Below are 16,153 nucleotides of genomic sequence, written 5' to 3'. Positions count from 1 at the left end.
GAGCTATAGCCCAGTCCTTAAGGGGAATATCTTACAGTGCTCACATGCAGTAACACATCCAAATGCAAAGCAAAATGGACCCTGCTCAGCAAAGGGGACAATGTGTGCTTGCTACCTATATAGCGCAGCAGCGATATAGGAAGATGTTGAAAGGCGCCATCTCATACTATGTGGGAGATGGCAATGGTAAACCCCTCCTGTATTCTACCAGAGACAACCACAGGCTCTGTGGTCACCAGGAGTCGATACTGACTCGATGGCACACTTTACCACAAGACCAGCTCTCCTCCCCATAGATGGATGCAATCATTTTATGGGAGGATCAATATGGGGGTAGACTTTCAAATGGTCCAGTGGATATTGGACCTTCTTGTCGTTGTTACTTGACAGCCTTTTATATGCTGGGCATGTTCACATCTTTGACACATTCAAAACTGTCCATTTAGATCTGTAAGAAATGATAAAACCTGGACTTTTGAAGCTTGTCAACTGAAGTACAGGGGCATAGCAAAGTTGGAATGGGCCCTCCAAAAAGTGAAGATGGACCCCTGCCCTCTACCTCACCACTTTCTTCTCCAGAGAGACAAGACAGGGAGAACAACGTACAAGCTGCCACTCAGCTGACAGGCCCCCTTTCCCTCAAGGACTCAGGGATATTTGTCCCTTCCTGCTGTTCAATTATAGCTATGATCCTGATGAAGAGTGTGTGATAGAAAGACCTGTCACCTGTTCAATAGACCATGCATGCAGGAGGGAACAGGATTGCGCCTGCTTTCCCACCCCCACTGCACATGTTAGGGGAAGTTATCAAAAAGAATATGCAAACCACATGTAGACTTTGTCCATAGAGTTATGGACTCTGCCTATTCAAGGGTCCACAGCTGCACAGCCAATGCTTAGATGGACACAGTTTGTATGTGAGCTTTTCCACACCTTCCCCACAATATGTGTACAGGGTAACGTGGAGCCAGTGGCCAGGGGTGGATTCAAGTGAGCATATAAATGGTGTTTTAGTCTTCATAGTGACAGTACATTTCTTCCTGTTTGAATAATAACTAAAAGCATTTGGCTTAAATAGTTCGAAGACTTAAATACTATATGTTAAAAATATGCATTTTGGATATGCCAGTTAGAACTTTGCTTTTTAATCCTTGAACCGTGTATGCGTATCAAGCATGCACAGGAAGGCTTGGATGAGGAAAGGCTCACTTGCTATTAGGGATGTGCGAGCCGGCTCAATCCGGACCGGATTCGAAATGAACTGGCAAAACCGGTTCCATCCACATCCCTACTTGCTGTACCACCAAAACAGCTGGTAAGAGATGGAACTGCAGGACTTACAAGCCAGCAGGCAGAAATCTGTGGCCAGAATCCTGATAGTCAGGCATTCAGAATAAATCAATTGCTTTCACTTCCTCCTATATAATCTCAAGAGTCTGCAGTTGCTCTTCAACCTGAATAACAGGTCACCCAAGAAAAGCTCTTTGCTGTGCCCAGTGACTGTCAACTCTGGGGGCAATGAGTCTGGGGGCAATGACTGAGAAGGCCCTGTCCTGCATACACGACAAGCGAGCTTCCCTCATTGTTGGCACACGGAGCAGGGCCCCATATGATGACCTTGTTGAGCAGGCAGAACCCCTTGTGCACTTTCCTACTTCTGCACATATAGAATAAATGCACAACCATTATGCACTAGCAGCCGTGCATTTATCCATAGGCAAATGTATATAAGGAGAATTACAATATATGGCACGGTCTAAAGGTTTAGCTAGAGTTGAGATATATGAAAAATTTTGCTCCTAACTCTCATATACTGGTTATATTAGCTCCTTCCCCCCCACCCCCATAATAAGGCTTTATTTGTTTTTCTCTCTGAATACCATCAGGGAATGGAGATTTAGATAATCATATGTTCTAATAAAGTGGAATGCTATTTACTGAAGATTGTGTTGATATGCTTTGATATGATGTTTGCATTTTTTTAAGATGGCATGGCCTATTTATTTGTGTTGATTGCATTAATTTGAATACATTGAACATCCTATGGAATATTGTATGATTTAATTTACAATTAAGCTTGAAGTGCGCCAGGCATTCATTCATTCATTTAGTAATTCAATATACCAGGGCTTGGGTTTTTTTAAGCATCTTTGCTTCTCTTCTCTCTTTTCTACCTTCGGCAAGTGACCATCCAAGAAGGACCAAAGCTACTGTAGAATGGCATTTCCCATTCCTAATATAACTAGGAAGTCCAGAAGGATACCATGGTCAATGGTACTACAAGTTGCTCAGACATCCAGGAGAATCAATAGAGTCAAACTCCCCCTGCCTTTCTTCCAGCAAAGGTCATCCATTATTGCAACCAAAGCAGTTTCAGTCTGATACCCAAGTTGGAAAACAGATTAGAAATGTAAGAGATCAGCTTCCTCGGGAGATGCCACAATGCACTCTAGGACCTTATCCAGTAAAGGTAGGTTGGACAGCGGGCTATATATGTTCAGCTTGCTTGGGTCCGGATAGCAGGGTTGTTCTTTTAAGACCACTGCCTCCTTAAGACCACTGCCTCCGCAAGCACCACCCAGCCTCCTAAGGTGGCCTATACAACTCGTACACCCCATTAGCAATAAGCCACAAGGGGCATGGATCCAAAACAGATGTGGCAGGTCCCAAATTCCCAATTCCTCTATCCACATTCTCAGTCAAAGCAAACTAAAAAATATCTATCAAAGCTAGTCTAAACCCAAGGGCATAGAGAGGAGAGAGTGAAACCATGTTTAATACACTGACGGCCTCCTCCTTCTAACAGCTAGGCTCCTGGCCAATGGAAAGAGGAGATGCAGAGCCCAACTGGCTGCTGAAGGAGGTGGCTGGCAGTGGATGGGCAGTGCATGTGCCTTTCTTCCATCAGACAGAGACCCGACCAATGGAAGGAGGAGGCACAGAGCCAGGCAACTGCTGAAGAAGGAGGTCTGGCCGATGGAAAGGGGTACAGAGCTGGGCCAGCTGCTGAAGAAGTGACTGGTGGAGGCAGGCTGCATGCGCATCTCTCTTCCATCGGTCAGAAACCCAGATGATGGAAGGAGGAGGAGCAAAGCCAGGCTAGCCATGGAGGGAGTTGGCGGTAGTGAGAGACTCTGTAGGGGGAGCTCAGAAGCTCCTCCAGATGCTCCACAACTCCCCAATGCAGGGCATGATAGGTTCTTTGAACCTGTCTGCTCTATTACAGCTGTGCCTTGACGAAACAATATTATGGCTCCATCCCATTCTGATGTATATCCCACCCCAGTCTTTGTGGCTATATGGCCACTGTATTATGGTGTACTCCAGCTTTCATAAGTTTTTGCTGTTTTATTTTAACCATTTCTACTATTATAGCTCTCTTCTATCCATGCTGAATACAGGAATGTGTATATCAGCAACTGTGGGAGAAGAGAAACTATGCCAAGGGCACCCGACACTGAACTTGTTGACAGATTTATGTATGGCTTTGCTAGTTGGGGAAAAATGCAGTAAGAGTGCTAGATTAGCAGGGTCCCAGATACCTTGTTCACTACTTTTATGTATTAGCTTCACCCATATACTAAGAAATAATGAGCTTTTAATTCTGTAACCTTGTACTTATGATATATGTATTACTCTATTTCATTCAAGACACCTGGCATATGTCTTCTATATAGCAATTTAGCACAATTGTAATCTTGCCCCATCCCCTCTTTCCTCAAATCCCCATTTGAAAGACTGATAAAGACTTTGTGACCAAAGGACCAGAAAGGAAAAGTGATTATTTAACAATTAATGCCTAACCATCAAGGCCAAAGACTTGAGTTAAGAACTTATCTGAATATCTCAGGGTGCAGAAGATAAGAGGATGTGTATGCTGACAGGATGAGAGGATGAGAGAACAACTGAAGACATCTGAAGACTCAAGCCCAGACAGGTGGTGTCCGAGTTGTCCTAACTATAAGTGTTGATGGATGTGAGCAATGACCCCAACAGCCATCAAGGATGTTGAAGAGTACAAAATCAGAAGACTCAAGACCCAACTTTCAGAGGGCAGGTCCAGAAAACATGTCTTCTCCCTCAAAAATGCTGCAGCATCTCCTCACCCCAGCATCATGCATCCCATCTTCTCATTGACCCCTAGCATAGCATCTTTAATCACTGGGAGAAATCTTGATCTGGCCAATCAATGGGATTCCCTGCACCTTGGTAATGAACTTTATCTGCTCCCCTTCCTCCTTCTCCATTTCCCCTTTTCCTTCCCTTGCTAGGTAAACTGTGTGTATTAGAGGTAGGTCAATTAGCTCTGCTTGCCAGGACCTTGTGACTATTGTAGCTCCCCAAATCTATTTCCTTAAGTAAAACTTAAAAAATCCATAGCTTGGTTCTTATCTCTCTTCACATATCCATTGATTAAGGGGTCCTACTGGTTTAATTAATTGCTTCCTTCTTAGCTGCTAAGTAAGTCCTGTGGGTGCCCATAACAGGTTGGTGGCTGTCCAACCATGATGGTGGGGGGCAGCCCAATCAGGGCATGTCCAATCAATCCAAGCCCAGCCATGACAGAGGGATGGCAGTCCCATCACGATAGATTGGTGGCAGACCAATCACGACTGGTAGCAGTCCAATTGGACACTCCTGCAGGACAGTCCTGCAGCTGTTTGGAAATTAGAGGAGTGTAGAGGCAAAACTCCTTTTTGGTGCATAACACCCTTGGGCTACAATCCTAAGCCCATTTACCTGAAAATAGATTCCATCAGAATGAATGGAATCCCTTTCCCAAGCAAATCTGTTTCAGATCAGGGTGGAAATGTGCACCACATTATGAGAGGATGTAAATAATAACAGAAAATTAACTTGTAATTACTTTTAATAATCCATTAATCTACTTAGAGTCATAAAATTACTTTCCTTAAAACTTTGCTAATAATCTTGCTGATGGTGCATGAGATCAATTTGTTCTTCCAGAGCTGCCTGTGCTCTATTAAAACTAACGGTGGAAGAATATGATGTTTGTAAAATGAGATGAAATACAGGCTCAATATTTCAGTCCTGAACTTTCAGCAGAGAAGCCCAGAAGGCAGAAGAGTTATGAACATACCATAATCACAGGAGCTATGCAAATTAAATATGGCACAAACATATTTGAGTGCATGTGCAGACATAGCCATATAGCCATCATTAAATTTTTCAATGACCAACTGTTTTGATTAAAACAATAAAGATATTGAAAAATATATCAGATCTGTGCATAACATCCAGGAGAACACCAAACCACCCCAAAACTTGGAGACTTACATCCAAACTATGAAAGTATTAGGCAGTATGATGTGCTATGCAGTGCTAAAATTAGTGCCACTCATTTGCACATGTGACACCTTGCACATGTGACTGCTACTGCATGGAGACCTGTTACAGAAACAGTGTTATGGTGGCTCTCCCATTACCTCAGAAATAAGGCCTGAAGGAGAAGATAATATAAGGAAGGAGAAAAGGTACAGATTCCCCAATCTCTAATCCTGATTTGTTTAGTAATGTGGAAATTATTCCACTTAAACCTTTTCCAGGTTGCCTTTGTTCACTGAAGAGAGAAGAGTGGTTTCCTTTCTAGAACACAGAGCAAAGCAGAATTCCAGCAGGGCTTCACTTCGAAATGATGTGCCTTGTGGGGAAAAGTGGGGATTGCAGTCCTGTTCAGACGCTGTTTGTGTGAACAGTACTGAAAAAAGCTCTGCTCTTTTATGCCCTACAGCAACCCTCAACATGGGTTGCCTTGTTTATATATGCAATCTGAGGCCATGAATTATCCTGTCATGGAAATGAAAAAGAAAGCACTTTTGGTTTCTGCTAAAATTATTGGAAACAAATGAACTACATCAAAGTTGTCCCAATGGAATAAGCAAAACTGAAGTGAGTAGTATAAGTTGTTTCATTATTGTTCCCAAAGTTATAATATACATCCATAGCTCAGTATTTGCTTAAGCAATCCAACTGTGCTACACAAGGGGAGAGGGGAGAAAATGTCTAGCTTTCATGACTAGCATAAACATAAGGTAGATTTGGAACATAAAGCAAAGCCTGTCTAATGAGCATTCATTGACTCTACAGTTGTGTGACTCAAAAAGACAAATAAATTGTAGGTGTGTGGTGGTCTATTAGGGGGGGAAAAATCAAAAGCTACAATCTGGTAATGAAGGTATTAGTTCCTAATAAAGGTATTACCAGATTGTGGCAGTTGCATGACTGTTATTTTAAACTAGTTTGACAAAGATGGCTTCCTCCAAAGGAACCCTGGAAATGGTAGTTTTTCTAGGCGACTATGGGCAGCTTCCCACATAACAGGCAAGTAAGCATGAGAGAGCCACCAGTTGCTGCCAGGTGCATACTCCTACCACAACTGTTTTCATGATGTCTGAAGCCATCGGGCAAAAGTTGGGTGGTTACCAACCTCAGCCTGACATCTGAAAACAACATCTGAAGTTGGCTTGACAAAATTGGACTGAGGTAGGTAACCAACGTTCTCTGCCCAACACTGCAAGCTTCAAATGTCATGAAACGATTGGCAGTTGTGGTATTTCCATCTGGGAAATATGCAAGACTGCTAACTTAGTGGGGTTTTTTTAAGATGTTCTAGTGTAAACCTGGCTATTGCTGAAAGAGAAACCATTCTTAATGGTTTAGCATAAGCCCACCCATTCAAATAGGCTTCCTCCAGTTATATAAAAGACCTGCAGGTGGCCCTTGTCACCTGCAGTTCTGGCAGCCATGGTTACATGTATCTGTGGACGCATCCTAGCGACCCAGTTTCTTTATCTGTGGTGCAAAAATAGGCTAAAATTATCCTATTCACGGTTCTGGAGTGGCCAGAAATGGCTTCCAATGTCACTTCTGGCTGCCATTTTAGAGCACAAAGCCATTTTGAGGATCTTTCTTTAAAAAAATTATTTTTTCCAAAAATTTGGCTGATTTGTGGGTTTTGAGAGGTGTTTAGGTGGCCCTGTAGCCCTGGAGAGCAAGGTACTGTGCATTTCTTCCCAATTTTAAGGCATTTTTAGGCTTTTTCTTTTCTGTTCAGAACCTTCCCATAGAGCTAAGGTTTTGTTATTCATGGTTACCGTATCTGTGCTTATAGGTGAGAACAGAACCCCCATGAATAACAAGGGCCACCTGTACAGAGAAGATCCTAATTCCACTCAAACAAATGGGACCTGTGCCACTGACTGACAGCAACAGGATTTCACAGACATAAATGAATGAATACATTGCAGTGATTAGTACCACCACATTCACCAGTTGTAACTTTCAACAGCTGCATGTTGAAACTTTTAAATCCTTAAATTTCAGTCTTTGTCAGACTGCAGCCCCCTGTGCAATCATTAGACCACCCTCCTCATAAGGTAAGAAATGAAACCTCTCAAGTCAATACTTTGAAGGCTAAATCCTCAACAGGTTACCAGCAAAAAGTGATTTAGCACAGCTATTGCTGTAATTGTGAGATACAGGGAAAATCAATGTTTAATGGCAAAGTCCCATATCCAGACTGTCAATGCTCTATTGTTATTGCCACTGGGCTTGAATTTAAAACATGTAAAAACAATATTGGCTAAAATAAATCTTAAAGATTTATCCCTATTCAGGCTTCTCCATGCTCCTTAACACATCCATATTTATTTAACATATACCCATATATGTGTAAGTCAGAGAGTCATCTCACTGTCTCTGGGCCTATATTGGGATAAGGCACCATACTTGAAGTACCATAACCATATTCTGCATACTGACTACATACAGAATACAACAATGCAATTAGTTATTCAGTTATTGTATTTAAAGTTCACACTGGGCTCCCTTGTTCCTAGTCTATGGTAACAGTACCAGCTGGGGTGAATTTTATGAAAATAAACTTGTGGTTGTAGGCAGATAGACGGTTCCCTGAAGTTCAGAGAAAAATTTATATATGCACATGCATATACATACAGATACAAGCTGTATTCAGATGTTTGGTAAACGTGCAGCTATAACCATGCACAGTGGTGCAAATGAGTTGGAAATCCTGCCTCTGACCCATCACTCAGCCTTGTGCCCACTGCTCATGCTTACAACAGCATTGTAAGCATTCCCTTACAACAAGGAAGTGTTGTATCCATTTTGGAGGGTGCTTCCATTATTGTGAGGCTAGGGTACCATCACGGATATGGTGCTTCATTAGTCATACAATGTCAATGCTGAGGCCGCCTTGTCTGGTGCAGCTCGGGACTTCTTGTCCTTCATGATGACCATGGACTTGTCTCAATTGATTTCTAGAACCACACATGTGGCAGGCCATATGTTCGACTTGGTCTTTGGGTCAATGGTGGACAGTGGTACTCCATGGATAGTACAGGAGGCCTCAATACCATTATCATGGACAGATCACTAACTGGTGAAGACTGAACTGAGGGTGGACCCAATACAGCTCTGCAGGGGTGAGGGACCAGTTTGTTTGGTCTGCCCTCAGAGGCTTATAGATCCTAATGGATTCCTGATGGCTCTGGGGGATTTTCCTGCTGAGAGAGTTGATGATCCTGTTGACGCCCTGGTATCCCTTTGATATGAGGAGATGGGTCGAATGATTGACACAGTGACGTCTAGGCTTCCTCTCCTGACCCTCCAAGTCCAAGCAACTCCCTGGTATACAGGTGAGTTGCAGACAATGAAGCAGGCTGGTAGATGGCTGGAGCGTTGGTGGAAAACTTAGAATGAATGTGACCGAACACAGGCTAGAGCCCATATTAGGGCCTACTCTATGGTGGTGATGGTGACAAAGAAATCCTACTTTTCCGCCGCCATCGCATTTGCTGAGTGTTGTCCAGCAGAGCCTTTTCAAGTGGTTCGAGGCCTCCTAGATGAGGACCCCAAAGACCATCAAACAGAACCCTTGGCATCCAAGGTTTGATGTGACCAATTTGTGTTACATTTTGCAGATAAAATTGCTCGTATCTGTTCTGACTGGATGCTAAGATGTCACGCCCTCGATCTCCGACAGCGAGGAGGAAGGGGAAGCTGTCAACTTTCCAGCCGAGTCAGCAGTGTCTGAGGGGCAGAGCCCAGCTGTCAGCGTTCATGAAATGGCTGCGGTAGATCCAACTAATGATTTAGAGCAGGCACAACCACCTGAGTCAGCAGAAAGCATGAGAGACCAATAGGAAGAAGAACTAGGCAATGAAACACTGACACCACAACAACGCAGGCGCACTAAATGCAGAACGCAATTAGAATCTATTAGAAGGAGCAAACGCCTCTTGCTGAAGGCTGATAAACCATGAATTATTGCCAGTTGGGAGCTATCGGCTTCCACTATAAATCCTGTCACCAGCCGTCTACTCCTTGCTGAAAAACAACGTACGTCATTCAGTCGACAGCGTTCAGCCAAGCTGTGAACTTCCCTGGCATTTGGCCAGACCTTGACATAAGATTTCTGCGGCACCAGAACTGGATGTTGCCAATGCACTTTCTGGTCTTGTTATATTGGATAGTTTTTAGATTGTGCTGCCTGAGGAGGTGGACAGGCTGCTTGGAAGGCTGAGGCCTACCATGTGCATCCTTGACCCTTGTCCTTCATAGTTGGTGAAGGCTTCTACGAAAGGACTGGGTCCATGGGTGGTGAGGGTGGTGAATGCCTCTCTAGAGCAGGGGGTGGTCCCTCCTCACCTGAAGGAGGCAGTCATTAGGCCCCTCCTTTAAAAGCCCTCATTGGACACAGTTGACTTAAATAACTTTCAATCACTTTCAAACCTCCCCTTCTTGGGCAAGATTTGTAGAGCATTGTGGCACCTCAGCTCCAGGCAGTCCTGGATGAATCTAATTACTTAGATCCTTTTCAGTCTAGCTTCTGACCTGGATATGGGACAGAAACTGAAGCGGTTGGTCTGTGTGTATTGCAGATGCAGATTCATGCTCAGCAGGAGCTATTCCGGGTGTGAGGTGTTTAGTTTCTGCTCCTTCTACTTTGAATCAGTCCGTGGGGTTGTTCTGCTGTGGCACTTTTAATGGTTCTTTGTGAACAAGATCTCCTGTATTCAGGCTGACTTGGACTCCACTATTTCTGCAAGGTCTATGGAGGAGGTGTCCAGCAATCCTTCTTGCAGTATAAGGTTGGATCAGTTTCAATCTGTGACCCTGAGGATGTGGACAAGCTGCTTGGGAGGGTGAGGCCTACCACTTGTTCTCTGGATTCTTGTCCAACTTGGCTGCTTCTAAAGGTGGCTGCTTCTAATAGGTTCTAGTTATTACCTTTAAAGCCCTGAATGTCTTAGGTCCAAGTTATCTTAGAGAGCACCTTCTTCTGCATGATCCCCACCGCACTTTAAGATCATCTGAGGAGGTCCGTCTCCAGTTACCACGAGTTTATCTGAGGCAATTCAGATGTAGCTGCTCCGGGGCTATGGAATGCACTTCTGGCAGAAATCCATAATCTAAACATTGGGGCCGGGGTACACGTTGGACCACATTTGCCCATATGAACCTGCCAGGGCCCTCCACTTATCATTTCAGGCCCTGCTCATGGCCCCGCCACTAACAGAGATCTGGTTGGTAGGGACTAGGTAAAGGTAAAGCGTGCCATCGAGTTGGTATTGACTCCTTGAGACCACAGAGCACTGTGGTTTCCTTTGACAGAATACAGGAGGGGTTTACCATTGCCTCCTCCCGCACTGCCTTTCAGCATCTTCCTATATCACTGCTGCCCAATATAGGCATTTACCAGCTAGGATTTGAACCGGCAACCTCTGGCTTGCTAGTCAAGTCATTTCCCTGCAAGACAGGGCCTTTTCAGTTGTGGTCCCTTGGCTTTGGAACACCCTCCCTGAAAAGTTTTGCCATGCTCTTTCCCTCAATGTTTTTTTTTAAACAACTAAATACACATATTTTAAATAAATAAATACAAACACATTGTAAGTGTGAGCAGTGGGCGTGAGGGTGAGTGACAGTTCAGGGGCAGGACTTCTGACCCATTTGGGCAGCTATACATAGTTACAGTGATGCTTTTACCAAATGTCTGAATAGGGTTAAAAAGTCGCTTCAATTCTGAATGTTTTAACTACCATATCTTCCCTGCTATAATTATTCTCTAATGCCACTACACTACACTACACTACACTGCACTGCACTAATGCCCCTACACTATAGAGTTGCCACTGGAATTCTCCTAGGCAAGTCAAACTGTATTTTGGAGCTCCTCTTTTGGTAAAATGTCTGAGGAATTTCAACTGAAGAGCTAAAAAACAAGACTAGTGAAATTTCCCAGGGAGTACAGTATGCACATCCCTAAATTGTTCCTGGAGCTTACCTACAACAAAAGTCCAAGTGAATTTGTGAGTTATTCCTCAGGTAAACAATTTCAGGATTTTTGTGGGAAACCAAAAATATTTCAATAAACTTAATAAAATTCATAGAGGGTTTGACACTTAACTAAAAAAAATTATTGGGGTGGATGCTATGATGGTGTCAGTACATTTCATTTTACGTTCTTATGCAATGATGTAGCAAATTTTTATTTTTTACATTTTATATCCCACTCTTCCTCCAAGGAGCCCAAAGCAGTGTACTACATACTTAGGTTTCTCCTCACAACAACCCTGTGAAGTAGGTTAAGCTGAGAGAGAAGTGACAGGCCCAGAGTCACCCAGCAAGTATCATGGCTGAATGGGTATTTGAACTCGGGTCTCCCCGCTCCTGGTCCAGCACTCTAGCCACTACACCACGCTGGCTCCTTATCTTAGGAATGGTAGTAAATCTATGTTCATTATTTTAGTAGGTATTACGAAGAATGTGTGACTGTTGCTGACCTGCTTTTCTCTACACATCTTCCCAACAGTCTCTAAACACATGAGATGATATGGTTTAATATTTCCTTACTCTGCTCCAATCCATTGGCTACTGCTTCCAGGGATGAGGAAATACTGGATGCAATGATGCCATGTCATGTTTTTCTTTTACTAGATACTACCAGAAAGACATGAGTTAGCATATAAAGTCATAGAAGACCTCTGAATGACTGTCAAGGGCATAGCAAAGTTGGAGTGGGCCCAGAGACAATATTTTAAAATCCCCCCCCCCAAGAAATCTTAAATGAGGCTGAATAGTGGTAACAAAAAGCATAGTAAAATTATATTTGTTTGTTTGTTTGTTTATAAATAAAATACTTATGTGCCACAACAGAACATCATCCTAAATTATTTTTTTAAAGGTTTTGTAAATTGTGGACGATGCAAATCATTCAATGGTAATAGAGAAAGACATAGTGTTCTGGTAGCTCCAGATCTTAACACTCACATCAATTTCGGAGGAGGAATACAACTGAAGGAAGCCTGGGCAGGTGCGCGGCTGGGGGAGTCAGTCATGTGACTTGCCTCTGCGGGCCCCCTCAAGGCAGTGGGCCCCCAGACAACTGTCTCCCCTTGCCCTATTATAGTTATGCCCCTGATGACTGTGTTTCATACTGAATTGGTTCATTCTGAATTGGTTCACAGATAGCTCTCTTCTAGATGTAGCTGCATTTAAGGATGGCTAATGTGCATGAGCAATGCAATATCTGAAGAAGGTTGCTCATATGCAACCTTCCAGGAATGCTCACCTCTGATGTCTTTCTGTTAATGTGAGTGGACCACTTGTACAATCAATTAAATGCATGTGAAAGCTGGCTGAGGTAATAAACTGACTCTCCGTCAGGCTCTGTATATAAAATATATTTTATTGTTCCATTTCGGTGCTAAAGATCTTGCAGCCTAAGGCCTTTATTCTGATTAGCTCTGTTAGTTTCAAATATTTCTCTACAGACAGAATGCAGATGAACATTAAGCCAAGTTACAGCATCTCATCCACTAAGGCTGCAGCAAAAGTTTGCAAGATTCAGGGTATTCCATACATTTTATAGCAACAAACAAGAGCTTATGAGATCTTAATGGGAAGCTGCAGCCAACATACTCTCTGATAAATGTACCTATGTGTTAAAGATGTCCCCAAACAAACGTTTGCCTCATTTAGACCATGGGTTCTCAACCTTGGGTCCCCATATGTTGTTGGACTTCAACTCCCATAATTCCCAGGCAAAGGCCATTGGAGCTGGGGATTATGAGAGCTAAAGTCCAAGAACATCTGGGGACCCAAGGTTGAGAATCTGTGATCTAGGCAAACTTTAAGCATACAGTTAAAAACCTGACCTGTACAGCTGCAAGTGAAAATTGGCCTGCAGATTGGCTACAAAATAGACAATTTTTGTTTTATATCCCATTTGCCAACCAAGGTTCGCAAAGTAGTTTACAACAATTTAAATCTACACAAATGTGCAATTATAAAAGTGCTTTAAGGGTTCATTTTTTTTTTAAAAAAAGAAGCACTATCCTGTTAGATACTGCTGAATCAAAATTTATAAATACTGGCTGATATTCTGACTAAAGCTGCCCTTGTGCAAGGGTGTCGCACTAGTGTAAGACAGTTGCACTAAACCTGGAGTGTGCATTCCAGATTAGAGTTGTGATAGTAGAACCAAGTTTGCACTTGCACAACAATGAGGTCATTCACACAATCAAAAACTATTCAACCTGGGTTTGGGAACAGTGTGTGCTCCGAACTTTCAGTTGTATGGAAGCAAGTTAACAGGAAAACCTGGGTAGAAGTGATTGCATGGAAGCAAGGTAGGAGGAAAAGGTTTTCCTCCTACCTTGCTTCCACACAGTCAGTTCTACCCAGGTTTTCCTCTGACCTTGCTTCCACGCAACTGAAGATTGAGAGTGCACACAGTTCCCAAACCCAAGTTGAATACAGTTTTTGATTGTGTGAATGACCTCACTATGTGCAACCTGTGGCATGACTCACATGTTTTACAGGGAACTTTTGCACAATAACATAATAGCACAATTTTTTAAAAAAACACCCACTTTTTAACACAGCTATGCGATCTTCTTGCCTTAATGCAAACTTTGTTCATTGTGTAAGTGCAATGTTTGTTAGGATGTAGCCACTTTTTCTAGATTCCAGAAATGTCTTTAGGACACTCATTCACCAAGAATAATAAACATGTAATTTGTATGCATTTCTATCCATAATGTATTCAGCCAGCAAAAGATGAGTTTTCCTGTAGCTTCTTTTCTGTTTACAGTGGTTCTGTAAAACTGTTATTAAATAAGCAGTATTGAAATCCGTATGGAAAAAGGGTAAGCAAAGAAAGGTAAAATTGTGGCAGTTATGTGAATGAAAGAAGTCATTTGCACCAAAGTCATAGGACAGAGCAGAAGATTGGTATGAGTCCATGTTAAATTAAAACCTTGTGTCATATGAAGAATACATTCTTCTTCGATATGCATATGGGTCATATTGCAAAAAGTCATGGTTATAACAGTTAGCAAACAAAGCCTAATAAAAATATGATATTGAAAAAGTATGACATTCACAGATGGCAGAGGTAAGAGGTAAGCCTTGCTCATCCCTTGTGAACCTGTGCTGAACTGAATTCCACTAAACAAGGGAAGGGGGACAAAGACAATTAAGCTTGTTTGCTTCTGGATCTACCACCAGCACTAGTGAGCTTGTGTGTAAACAATTATTTCTATCATTCCTCATCTGAACCGCGAGCCTTGCCTGTCTGCCTAGTCTTAATTACACTGAATCTCCATGTGCCTTCCCACTACACACATATGCCACGCTAATGAAAATGGGATCACATCATTTTCCAAGTTCTCATCTGTTGACTAAAGAGCTATGTGGGAAGAACAATTTACCTCAGAACAACCAAGGGCCATCTGTCATTGGCATGACTACATTGAGTGAGCTGTTGTTCCAATAGAAATACAGGAAGAAAGAGTAGATGAAGCCACAGATTCCTTAATGCCATAGCATCCATATTGAGCTTATAAACAAGTCTGTATGTGGCCATTTGTTTGCTTTGGTACACATCTGATTCTGAATGTCTGGGATGGTGGTAATGCATTTGAAGCAATTATTTTTAAAGAATCTCATTAAGAGGCAATTAAAAGTACAGCAGTTAACAATGTAATGGATGATAAAATTCCCAACCCTTTCCTGACTTCACCCCAACCCCTTAAAGCCATTCCAAACAAAAAAATGGCCTACAGTATATCTGAAATAAGCTTAAATCAATCTGTAAGAAGTTTCCAGGGGCCATCATGGGACAGCCACAAAAAACATCTCTTTTTAGATTTGATGCTGAACTGATGCCCACTTGATGCACAGATAATTTGAAGAGCACACTCTTGGTACAACTAAGAGAGGATTTTGGCCTTCCTTTTTTATTTGTTGGCGAAACACATATAAACACATATATATGGAACCTTCCTGACAGATTTTATTTCTTGTTCTTTTTCCCTTTTCAGCAGCTAAGAAATTCCACTATATATCCTGAACTAATATAAAAATTTCTCAAAATTTAACCACATTAGAATTTATGAGCTCCTAACATCAACAAACCCCCACATTTCACTGAACATACATTTTGCTTCCAGAACCCTTTTCTATAATATCAAATTTTCCAAGATTGCTTACTGCTGTTATTTACTGAAGAATGTGAACTCCCTACCTAGAAGGTATTCTAGAGCCATAGCTGAGAATTTGTTCCCTTGCTCTGCAGCCATTCCTCTTTAGTTTGTGGAGCCAGCCGAAAGTCATGAAGGAACATCCCTGATTCAATACATCTACAGTAAGAGAGGTTCTGCACCTTTAACAGCTGCATCACAAGAAGAAATGGCTGCCGGTGAAGAGCTTTTCTTGGCAAGTTGATCCAGGAATGAGGAAGCTTTTCTTTTTGATTAGCTGACTGACAGGCAGCTTTCAAAAGGCACAAAACAAGAGTGGCAAAACAAAAACAGAAACAAAAGTTTGCATTTAATAATGGAAAGAGAACCTTTCCCCCATATTAGATTTTGCAAATTATATACATATATTTTAAAGGCCAAATCACATATCTTCATATAAGTTAATACTTTGGCGATGCAATGTGCATATTAACACCTCAGTTCTCTTCAAAAGACCCTTTATTGCACAAAAATAAAAGTTGATACACAACAATAAAAACATTTGGGTGTACACGCCATCATCAGTTAAACATACAAGCACAGAAAAAGACCTCTTCTTTCCCCCAGCTATTAAATACTTTAAGCCA

The 16,153-nt window shown here is 42.2% G+C and overlaps 1 long non-coding RNA gene across 1 annotated transcript in view; it reads right to left on the bottom strand.

The window, feature by feature from the left end:
* The window catches only part of LOC128349362 (uncharacterized), a 75,261-nt gene extending 59,563 nt beyond the window's left edge, over positions 1-15,698 (bottom strand). The window contains exon 1 of the long non-coding RNA XR_008318773.1: positions 15,572-15,698. This is a non-coding gene — a long non-coding RNA (uncharacterized LOC128349362). The remainder of the gene's footprint in view (positions 1-15,571) is intronic.
* Positions 15,699-16,153: the final 455 nt, after the last annotated feature.

Source organism: Hemicordylus capensis, chromosome 3 (assembly GCF_027244095.1).
Source record: "Hemicordylus capensis ecotype Gifberg chromosome 3, rHemCap1.1.pri, whole genome shotgun sequence".
Classification (NCBI taxonomy): domain Eukaryota; kingdom Metazoa; phylum Chordata; class Lepidosauria; order Squamata; family Cordylidae; genus Hemicordylus; species Hemicordylus capensis.
This window is presented reverse-complemented; position numbering and strand designations above follow the sequence as displayed.